Genomic DNA, 12084 nt, shown 5'->3' on the forward strand with positions numbered 1-12084 from the left:
TGCAAGGTGGATGCACTCCTGGTCAGATCAGAGGATGATTTCTACTGTCTATTCTGTTCTGTAATTGTGAGTGTATTTCCTCAATTTATATCTTAATAAATTCTGTTACCCATTTAATAGACGCGTGTGGATTTATCATAAGTCTTTTCTTTAACTAACCCAGGCTAATGTAAACATTCATAAAACTTCAGTATTGTTCTATAAATCTACCATTTAGGACTTACTCTAATTTGTCTTTACCAAGATTTTAATTGCTAAGCTAGAAAACGAAGGCAGTCATAACATTTGGCTCACTGAATTATGACAGTGGACCGCAATTAGTGTTTAGAAGGACTTTGAGAGGCAAACAGTATGTTCAATAGACATGCTGTAGGCTGTCTTTAAATTACAGGTGTACTCATGGACATATAGGAAAGAAAACATTTTGCCTTAACCCAAGGATTTGGGAACACAATGGTAGCAAAGGACATTTATGATAGTCAAGTTTAGTTGTCAACTTGGATCTGAAATCAACTGAGAGATACACCTCCGGATGCACCCGTAAGTGACTTTTCTTAATCTGGTTATTTGGAGAGGGCTGACTTGCCCTCAGTGTGCACAGCGCCTTCTGGTGGCAGCCAGATAGTAAGGCCAAGGGAGAAAGCCTCACTCTTGGCTCCATTGTCTTTGCATGGCCTTTCTTTCACATTAAGACAATCTAATAAAAACCCCTGTAAGGTATATTCAGTCTATCAATTATGCTCTAGAAAACCCTGACTAACATGCCCGAAAAGAAAGTAGACCCAAGAAGAAATCTCTAGCCTTTTGTGACTGACAGAGTCTACAGTGTTCTGTGCCCACAAGATTAAGATTGACTGTTAGGCAGTACTCGGAAGTGGTGGACAGAATCTATGTATAGCTGCCTGGCTGGATTTTAAGACTGGTGTTGAGCATACATGTGTGTCAAAACCAAAATGCTACATGTGTAAATTTGTAATGTGCTCTCACAAAGCACTATGTGTTTTCAGCCACATACATTATATTTACAATTAAATGAGTTTGCATGAGAAGAGCATGGCTATGTTGGGTGAGTTTTAAAAAGAGAAATTAATAGCACAGGACATGGAGGGAGATTTAATCTTCCTTTTGTTGGTTATCCTGTGGGCTAAGAAGTATCATTACCTTTAATCCACAAGTCCCATGAGGGGAAATAATTAAAAAGAAGGCAGAACAGTGAAACAGACAGGTGGAAAGGGAGGGAATGCTCCTGGAATAGACTCTTCAGTCTTCAGTGGGACGAGGAGTACGGTTTTGTAACTGCACAATAACTACGCCCATAATCCAGGCATTAGCACATGCAAAACACCTTTTACTTTGATTAATGTAAGTATCCAAGTATACACACACAGACACACACACACACACACACACACACACACACACACACACACACACATCACAGATATATAGAATTTTACTTCACACACCAAGCCCCTCAATCCTCTTGCTGCCTCACCTCTGGACCAGCCCACCAAAAAGCTTACAAGGCTTAAACCATGCATAGCCACACCTCCTGCAAGAGCATGCACGGTGGTCCACAACTCTAATGCCTCCAACAAGAGCCAAGTCAATCCCTATGGTCCCACTCTCCCAAGCTACTGTTGGAGCTCCCTGGAAGCCTCCCAGCTCTCCAGAGAACCCATGATGTATCAGCCATACATTTCTATCTTTCTTGAGGTGTGTGTGGCTTCATAAGTCTTGGCATCAGACCAAATATTGAGGAGTGAAGTTTATGCAGCCTCCCCCTCCCATAGATAATGACAGATTGGAAAGAAAACAGATGGAGACACTCATTTCCTCCCTTGACCATTCTAACAGCACTGCAATCCTGAGGATCCAGTGTATAGAAAAGGTGCTAAAGGATGACGTGCACTGGTTATCTCAGTCCTTCTGCCTGACGTTATCATTAAACCTGCAAATACTGTGCTTTTATCTCGGCTTGATTTTTGAATAAAGCAAAAAATAGCACTTGAGAAAAACGAAGGCTTTTCTAAACCACAGGAGATGTGTTACTATGGCAACATGATCAACAAAAATAGCAACACTGATGTTGACCCAGGATTCCTTCTTGATCAGCCAACATGGCAAACAGACAAGACTTGCAAAGACTTTAAGGAGAAAATCTCACCAGGGTTTGGCTCGAACTCATCACGAGGCTGTGTGACGCTTGACCTGGAAAGTCATCAGGCAAAGAGATCAGATTCTGCTGTCTGTCTTTTCCCCCTTGATAAGATACAGCTGCTTTTCAGGACACCCAGAAGAAAAGACTTGTTCTTTTAAGTGGGGAGCACATACATAAGTCTCGTGTTAGCTAAACATACAACATTGAAAAATAAACAAATAAAAATAAACAATAAAATATCAATATCTAACACCTTGTAGAGAAAAATACTAGAAAGGTTTTAAAAATTGTATGATTAACTTTTTGTACGTGTGTGTGTGTGTGTGTGTGTGTGTGTGTGTGTGTGTGTGTGTGTGTATGCCCACAGAGACTAGAAAGGGTGTTGGATGCCCTGGAGGCAGTTGTGACCCACCTAATATGGGAGCTGGGAACCAAATTCAGATCCTCTGCAAGAGCAGTCAGTGCTATTAACCACTGAGCCATCTCTCCAGCCCCTAAAATTTTAATTTTCATGTATTTATAAATACACTAGGTACATTACTGCCTAGTATCTTGATACATTTGTGCACTATTCGCATCAGCATATAGGTCTTTTTCTCTTAAATAAGATGCAATAAAATAATCTAGCAGACAATCCTTTGAGCAAAATTATTTAGCAAGTATTTTGTCTCTTCTCCCATGCAACCTGCCTTTTCTCCTCTACAACTTTGAGTTTTCGGAACCATTCTAGGACAATGTTCTGGGATGTTTTTGGCAGTACCTCTCTATTTCTTTCCCTTCCATGCAGCTGCTCCAACCCAATAGTTCAACCATTATCTCTCTGTTTTCCAGTTTAAGACATGCATTTATACACATCTCACTCCATCTTTAACAAGAAATCACTTGAGATACTTCTATTGTTATTTTTGGTACTTTCAAGTGTTGGCTGCTTTGGGTCGACCACCATGCCTGACAAAGCTGAAAAACAGACATTATCCAGTCATCATTGGGGTTTCACCTGATGGGAGTTCATGGCTGACAGTTTTGAGAATGATGGCATCTTCTGTAAAACTCAACAGTACACAAGAATTATTTGGAAATTTACTTAAAACCTGTCTCCTGCTTTGGAAATAACTCAAAGAACCTCTAAGGAGTTGAAGGGGAAGATATTATTAGCTGATTATTTAGCTTAAGAAATTGAGGCAGAGGGATGAGTTATTGTCCTGATGAACACTCAGCTAATGGCTGGAAAATTTAGGGGTCAGCCCAGGTCACTGACTTCCAAAACCACAGCCTCTTTCAAGTATATAGTGCTGTCTTTTCAATGGCCTCAGGTTCTTGGTTTTAATTTGTTTGTTCGAAAGCTTTTAGCTTCTATTAGTATTCAGATACCTCCTTCAGTCTTAAATTAATGTGTATGCTTTTGAGAAAGAAAAAGAGGTAGAGAAAATGATCTTTGTTTGGGGAGACATGGTGCTAATCTTTTTGTGATAAGATTTACATAGGATTTACCCTGAGCTACACTAGCGGACTCTAAGCTCAAATAGAAAAGAACGCCTTGAAATTCTGCACAGTCCTGGATTTAATCTTCAGCACGTAAGGAAAAAGAAAAATCTAGCTGAAAAGATTCAACTGTTACCCATGGTATTCCAGAAAGGTGTGTGTGCTAAGCCAGTTCCCCATCCCTATAACAAAACCCTGAGATAAATGTCGGTTTGCTTTTGGCTCGATCTTAAGAGACTTCAGCCTGTGGTGAGACAAGCTCAATATTTAAGGATTCTCTGGCAGGTGTGCCAGATGGTAACAGTGCAAAACATGTGAGTTCACAGACAGCTCATCTGATGGCCGGGAGCCAAAGAGTGGAGGATGACCCCAGAGGCTAAATGCCTCCCATTAGGCTCCATTCTCAAAGATTCTACCATCTCTCACTAGCGTTACAGTAGGGTCAAGCCTTTCATCAGCTGGTAGGGGACATTCCATATTCAATTATAGAAGTGGACTTTTGGTGAAATTCTTTAAAAAGGCAACTTCTCTGTATAATAGAATTCCAGTCATCAAAAACGTTGATAACCAAAGTTTCCTCATGTGACCCTAGTAAGCAGAGACTGACAGTCCTTTCCACAGAATAGAATAAGCTCACAGTTTCAGAAGGCTCAAATCCAATGGGGTTATGAATAAGACAGTAATTTCAGTTGTTGTGAAAGGACATCCTGACCAAAGGCAACTTAGGGCAGGAGAGGGTTTCCTTGGCTTACAATCCCAGGTTACACTACATCATTTCAGGAAACTCAAGGTGGGAACTCAAAACAGCTTAGTCACATAAGATCCACCGTCAAGAGCAGAGAGAAACAGATGCACACGTGCTGCTTGCCTGCAAGGTTGCATAAACTTGGCTAGCTTTCTTTACTTATAGAGTCCAGGACTACCTGCCCAGGGAATGGTGCCTCCCACAGTGGATTTGGTCTTGCCCCATCAATCAACAGTCAAGACCATCCCACCCAGAAATGCTTACAGGCCAAGCAGATGTAGACAGTTCCTCAATTGAGATTCCCCTTCTAGTTGATCCTAAGCCATTAACAACTGACACTTTGGGGACATTCTGTTATCCTCCCTGTGTCGGGGAGCAAGGACTGTGGTTAGAGACCTTTCTGATAAAGAGCCTATTATTTAAGACTGAGCCATCTTTGAAGCCTGAAACACAGAATAACCACAAGCCAGAGAATATGTGTGACTTGCCACAACTTTGAAACCTGGACTGTAGCATGAATCTTAAAAGATCTTATTAATGAAAACAAACTTGGGAACCAGGTATTGGGGGAATGCTGGAAGATCAGAGAAGCAGAACAAGCCACAGTCACCTCACCTTGCCGATTCCTCAGCTGATCTTGTTTCCTCAGACTGGAAGCCTCTAAGTCCTCATCCAGAATGAATCTCAGCTGAACTGCTACTCAAAAACCTAAAAGCTTAACCAGGCTAGTTCCTGGCTTTCACGCCTTATATACTTTTCTGCTTTCTGCCATTACTTCCTGTGATTAAAGGCGTGAGTCTCCATGCCTGGCTGTTTCCAGTGTGGCTTTGATCTCACAGAGATCTGCATGGATCTCTGCCTCCAGAAGGCTAGGATTAAAGGTGTGAGTGCCACCGTTTTCTGGCCTCTATGTCTATCTAGTGGCTGTTCTGTTCTCTGACCCCAGATAAATTTATTAGGGTGCACAATATATTGGGGAACACAATATCACCACACTGGACTGCATGGAGTCAGTCAAGAAGGGGTGGCAGAAGAGACATGGGTACCCTGTGGTGTTCAGGTGGTGGGAGGCTTGATGGGGACAGTTACAAGTAGGTAGTTGGTTTCCTTATCTTCTATGACCCATAACTGAGCCTATCACGTAAGAATAACTGTGGTGTGGGCTAACCCAAGCCTGATCTCAATAGGAAGATCAACCCCTGGAGACATACTGACCTAAAGTTCCCTGCCAAAGGGACTGGGAACTCTGGCACTGCAGCAGAGACCGTGACTTCCTGTCTCTCCAGCGTGGTGTTTAATGCTGAGTGCGTTTTAAAACACAGAGACTGTTCCTCCTGTTTGGACTGTGTCTTTATTTAACTCTATCTTTTTCTACTCCTCCACCCCTTTCCTTTATTTAACTTACTATTTGCAATTTTATCCTAAATAATGTTAACTTCAGAGCATTCTCCATTTGCTTACCTCACTTACTACGACACCCTGGAGACTGCTTTTGGCTAGAACAGTTGCCTTACCAAGCTGTACAAAATGGAAAGTCTATAAGCAAGGAGCTGGAGGATCCAACTTTAGCCCATAGACTGAAGAGCTGAGTGTGGCCAGCAGAGGGTGCTGGCATGAAAGAAAAGAAAATTCCAGAACCACTGGTTCTGGAAGACCTCTGATGCTCCACTGTTCTGTTTTCAACAGCAACCTAAAAGATAAGAGAGACAAGAGATTCCAGCTTCAACTGAATGAACGTCCCTTCTCAATCTTAAAAATACTGAACATTGGACACCCAGCTTCACAAAGGAAATGATACTGGACATAAAGGGGCAAAAAGGTCAATGACAATAATTATATATGACTTTAGTATCCACTCTCATCAGTATAGAAATCACCCCAACAGAAACCAAGGAAGAAATTTCAGAGTCAAACTGGACCATAGACATCCAAAGTGTAACCCATCCAACACCCAAGGAACAGATGGTCTTCTCAGAAACCTACAGAACTTTCTCTAAAATACTTTATGCCATTAATAAGTCTTTAAAAATGCAAAATATTAAAACAATTTCTTAGAGCTAGTTTATCAGATCATAGTGGGATAAAAATTAGAAAATAGCCAAAGTAATGGCTAGAGATGCTGTATAAATGCAAGGATATTGAACAACATGCTCTTGAGGGTCACTGAAGGAATTAGGAGGGGAAAAAAAGGTTCTTGGAGTCAAATGAAAACATAAAGGGGACTTCTCAGAGCCCTTAGGATGCAGCAAAGGCAATGCTAAGATTGCTTGCACTATACCTATTAGTGCTTGTGTTAAAAAGTCTAAGAGTTGTCAAATGATTTCATTAATAATCCTCTTCAGTTCTTAGAAAGAAAAGAGCAAGCCAGCCTCGGACACAGCTGACAAAATCAAATTCTAAGGATCAAGGTAGAACTGGAGACTAACTAATTATGAACACAAGAGTAAATAAAACAAAGATAAGTCTGTGAAAGACAAAACAGGATGGGCAAGCCCTTAGTCTAACTAACCACAAAAAGAGAGATACTTAGAACAATAAATGCGGACTATCAAAATTAAATCATTAGGATCTGAGACCGCAGATAGATCTCTATCAAGATCTATATGCATCACAGTATTATTCAATACAATGAGACACTGGGAAAAAAGGAAGAAGTGGTAAAATTGCCCCTAAATCTAGGTGACATCACCTTGTATTTAAATAACTCTAAAGAGGTAGATCAACAAGTCACAGGACATGGGTGTATACACAGTGGGGTTTTATTTAGTCATAAAAAAGGTGAAATTACACAATTCATAGGAAAATCAATGTAACTGGAGGTTTTTCCATACAATACATATTGTCCCACACAATAATCTACACAACATGCATATTGTTCCACACAACTATCTACACAACATATATATTGTTCCCAATAATCTATACAATTTACGTATTGCTCCACACAATAATCTACACAACATACGTATTGTTCCCAATAATGTATATGATTTATACTATAATATTCCTATAATAATCCAAATTCAGGCAGCTTAAAATCATGTTTTCTTTCACATCTGGGAGGTATGGGTCACATATACATGATTGGCAGGTATCACAAGAACATGACTGGCATTAATTTTTGAACAGATGACTACAGAAGAAGTATGTGTACAGAGGTAGACGTGTGGGATGGGACTCTAGAACATTCCTGTGTGAGGGAGAAAGTTCCCAAGGAATGGGGAAAGATAACCCACACTATGGGTTTACCTTAATTCTGACCAAGATTTGAGTAGACCAAATGCGCCAAAACAGAGGTTGGTGTTCTAGTAAGTTCTTTTTATTGTAGCAAACATTCTTCCTTTATCTTAGAGTCTGGCTGAAGGAACACTGGAAGTCATTTGTGGAGTGGAGCAGATGATTAGGACGCTTAGTGTCATGTCTTTGAAGACAGAAGGTTTGATGTGGGCCCTGTCAAGAGTGCCAAAGAGGACCAGGGTTGTGAATGTGGGAGTCAAGCAATGTGTCAATCAAGTTTGTTTGATGAAAACCGAGTCATTCAGTGGATCAAGCACTTGCTGTGTAAGTGTGAGAACCTGAGTTTGAACTCCAAAATAACATCAGGGACCTGGCATGGCAATGCACATCTATAACCCTAGTGGGCAGTTCACAGAACCCACTGGCAGCCAGAATAGCTAACCAGTGTGCTCTGAGCTCAGGGAGAACTCTTATCCCCGAGAATAAGGTGGGTGAAACTAGAAATAGTTTTGCTGAACAAAGTAACCCAGAGCCAGAAAGACAAACATCGCAGGACCCTCTCTTGTGTGGGCCCCAGCTTTAACTCTTTGGATCTGTGTGTTTAACTGTAAATGCCTGCAGATGGCAGAAAACTAGAAAGGGGCCATGGTGGGGGAATTCTGGGAGGGAAATAGGAAATATTAAAAGGGAGGGAAGAGAATAATAAGCAGGTAGGTTCAAATGGGTGGGGGATTGAAGGATAATGTAGAGAAGGGACTGGGGAGGGATAAATAACACCAAGGATGTCTTAAAAAGCCATATAGAAACATGCTACTGTATAAGTATTTGTATCATGTGTGTACACAAACACACACACACACACACACACACACACATATATGTGTGTGTGTATATATATATATATATATATATACATATATACTATTGTGTAAGTGTCCTAAAAATTACATGTGTGTGTATGTGTATACTCACTCCTCTCTCTCTCTCTCTCTCTCTCTCTCTCTCTCTCTCTCTCTCTCTCTATCTCTCTCTCTTCAGAGAGACCCATTGACAGGTGTGGAATACATCCCTTTGAGTTGTTAGGTCAGGGGTCACCCCACCCCAAACAATACGGGCTTTTCCCTTTCCTCTTGTTCCAACCAGAACTTGATAGTAGGAGCCTATTGATGAAGACAACACATACTTCAGTCATGGGACATGAAGAAAACAAGCTGGTATCTGTGTAGAAGCATCCTCACTGCCTTCATAGTACAGGAAGGTGCTCTGCAGGCTGCTGGGGGAGAAAAGACACCAACAGGCTTATCCAACTATCAACCCTATGAGCTATAGTAATGATTGGCCTGGCAAGAAATGCCTATGGAAGCAATAGCTGTCCATGTTCCTATGGATAGATTCACACACATGCACAGTTAGGTAGCACTAATTTGGGACTCAGTGGTTTAAAATAAACAAACAAACAAACAAGTGGATGGATGAATGAATGGAAGGACATGAAGATGAGAAGGGGAATGGGAAAGTCTGGGAAGAGATAAGGGATAGTTGGGATATGATCAAAATGCATTGTATGTGTATGTGAATTCTCAAAGAATAAAATAAGGTGGAGAGTGCTAGAAGAAGACACTCATTGTCAACCCTTGGCTTCCACAGGCAGGCACACACATGTGTATCAGCATGTATGTGTGCACACATATAGATATGCTTTCTTTTTCACGTGTCAGTCGGTGTAGAAAAAACAACCCCAAAAGTGAAGCAATTTATTTTCAACCATTAACTACATTTCTGCTCTTCATCCAGACTTGATGTCACTTACTGGTCCCTTCTTGCATCAGCCTTAGCTTGCATCAGCCTTAAAAGATTTCTTGGAAGGAGTTATTAATTTCTCCTTGGTTGGCATTTTGGAATTAGGTTGTTTTCTATAAATTTCAATTTATCAGTTTAATCAAAACTGAATAGAAATTACCAGTGTTTCTAGACACATTTGTGTGGTGTACTTTCTCCACTAGATGTCTCCAGAGAAATACAAAGTAGATAGTGCTGATACAAACTACATTCAGTGTTAAATGCACAAATGCATCCAGCTCAGGAAGGGTGAAGCTGACATGGCTGACGACCTCATAGGGGAGTAGATCCACCATGTGAAGGGCTTTCAAGAGTCTACAGATGTGGGCAAGAAGACAGCACCCCATCTCCCATTATCCCCAAAGACTTCTGCCCCAAATAGTCAACAGTTAAGAACCCGTGGTTCTTTCTTTGGTGTGCAGTGAGTCCCAAGGCTGAATATTGTTCCATTGTCTTCCCTGTGTTACAACAGACTGTGTTTGGGCGCTTTGTGGAAATCTATGGAAATGCCACACTGCAAAGAAGACTTTAGAAGGCTTATTTCTTGTAGGTAGACTCTACAACATGTCAATGTGAATATCCAAGCCTAAAGCTAGTCTTCTTGACCTCTTTCGGCTGGCAGCTGATGCTCAATTTTATTTCATTTATATACATATTTTAAAGATGGGAAATCAATACAAGGGTCTAGCTTAATTTAAATTCTTTCAACCTAATGATTTCAAGAAAAATTTTTGGTCTTCCTCAAAGAAGCCAAAGACCACAGAGTCTTGCCAAGAATTTCCATTTGCAAGGCTATAGCCCAGGCACTAGATAAGGCTAGTAGTCCCCATAGCCTAGGTGCCTAAGTGCTCAGAAGAGCTTTCCCTGACAAGGTGCAGGTTAACTGCAAGGCTTGGCTGGGCTTTAAGAGTGGGTTGTGCTATGTAATATACATGCAAGACACTTGGGGCTCATGTTATGACAAGCCATGAGCCATATATTGAAGAGGAAGTGTTTAAAAATGCACATGATACAAGCAAGACCACTGCCATTCTGCTCTCGGTTTGAATACACAGGTTTGCTGAGTGCATAGTCCGTGAGGAGTCCCGGGGAGTGCAGGAGTTTGAGGTTGGTTACACACTGGTGAGTAAGCATGGCAGTGTGATGACCTCATGGTCTCCGGAGGCTAGATAACAGAGAACTGCCTATAAAGCTGCATCTCGTGCTAGAGACAAATGGCCCTGTCTCTCAGACACACTATCTCTCTTCAGTTACATAATAAACCATTCTTCCTCACTAATGACTTACATCTCTAGGTCAGACTTTGCATCCCTGGAAAGTCAGACATCATTTTTATGATTTCCGTCATTTTCCCAACTGCTAGGAAAATTGCAAGGTCCACTAGGGTCAGGGTCCTTTCATGAAGCAGAAGAGAAAGGGCCCTGTGTGGAGAGAGTTTGATGAGGACCCTGGAGGAGAATGTGCCCTTCCACGGAGATTTTCCCAGTCTTTTCCACAATGTCCCCGGACAACCATCCTTAAACTGTCAGCAGTGACTCAGTCCAGTCTTTAGCCTTGGACTTTCTCCCACTAGTTAAATACAGCATCACTTTTCTGGCCTGGCCTCAGTTTCGCTCTCCTTGTTCTCTGGATTTGCCGGTGGTTTGTGTCCTCTGGATCTCGTTTGCAAGACCCTTCCTGTGTCATTACTGATCCAAATTGTAAATATTTGTGGAGGGCTGGCATTTGTTGACTTTCATGGGAGTTTTGAAAGTTTCAAACATGATGCTCTGGGTGGAAAGATTTCAGATTCCTATTGTTGGAAACTATAAAACGGACTTTAGAAAGGCTTTTTGTTATATGAGAATATGCTTTGCCTTGTGTAAGACAGAAAATGTGTACTACTTATGTACAGCACAGTAATCTCTTAAATGTTAACAAAAACTTTCTAATAGCCAGTTGGTTTATATTAGGTATATCGTATACGTATGATATAGGTCTGTCTATTCATTGACATGAGTAGTTTTCAACAGCCCACTGCTTGTACAATCTAAGAGTAACAAAAAGCTATCTTAAAAGCAAACAAGAAAGAAAGCAGATAAAGTTAGAATCATTTCATTTAGATAAAGATAAATAAAAGATTAGTATTATTTATCGCACAAGTATCCTGGAAGGAACAAAGTTTAATTTTCATGATATCTTCTCTCCCAGCTCTCCAGGGATTGTTTGTACATTTTCAATCTCTTAATACCAAGATTCCAGAAGTGACAGAGGCTTCTGACTCATATTCAAACTGTGATGTTTGGTCATGCACTTACTTAATAAATCTGCTGCTTGTCACAGAATTATTTTAACACTCAAAGGCGATTCCCACAGAAAGCTTACACCTATCTCTCCAGATGAGGAATTCTCTCTGGCCTAATGTGCACTCACTCCCCTTAAACTGATCCAACCGTAAAACATAAAGAGTCCAGGCATGGTGTCTCTCTCTGCCTTGCCAGTGGGAAAACAATACCGATAGATATCTGTAACAGAGGGGGAATGTCACAGCCCAAAAAACACCGCCATCTTCTCTCGAGGTGGCTTTAAAATGCATGCATTCACAGAGACTAGCTGCAGGTATCCTTCCCAGTCTAATGTC

Source organism: Peromyscus californicus, unplaced genomic scaffold (genome assembly GCF_007827085.1).
Source record: "Peromyscus californicus insignis strain IS unplaced genomic scaffold, ASM782708v3 Scaffold_9__1_contigs__length_137607984, whole genome shotgun sequence".
Taxonomy (NCBI): Eukaryota; Metazoa; Chordata; class Mammalia; order Rodentia; family Cricetidae; genus Peromyscus; species Peromyscus californicus.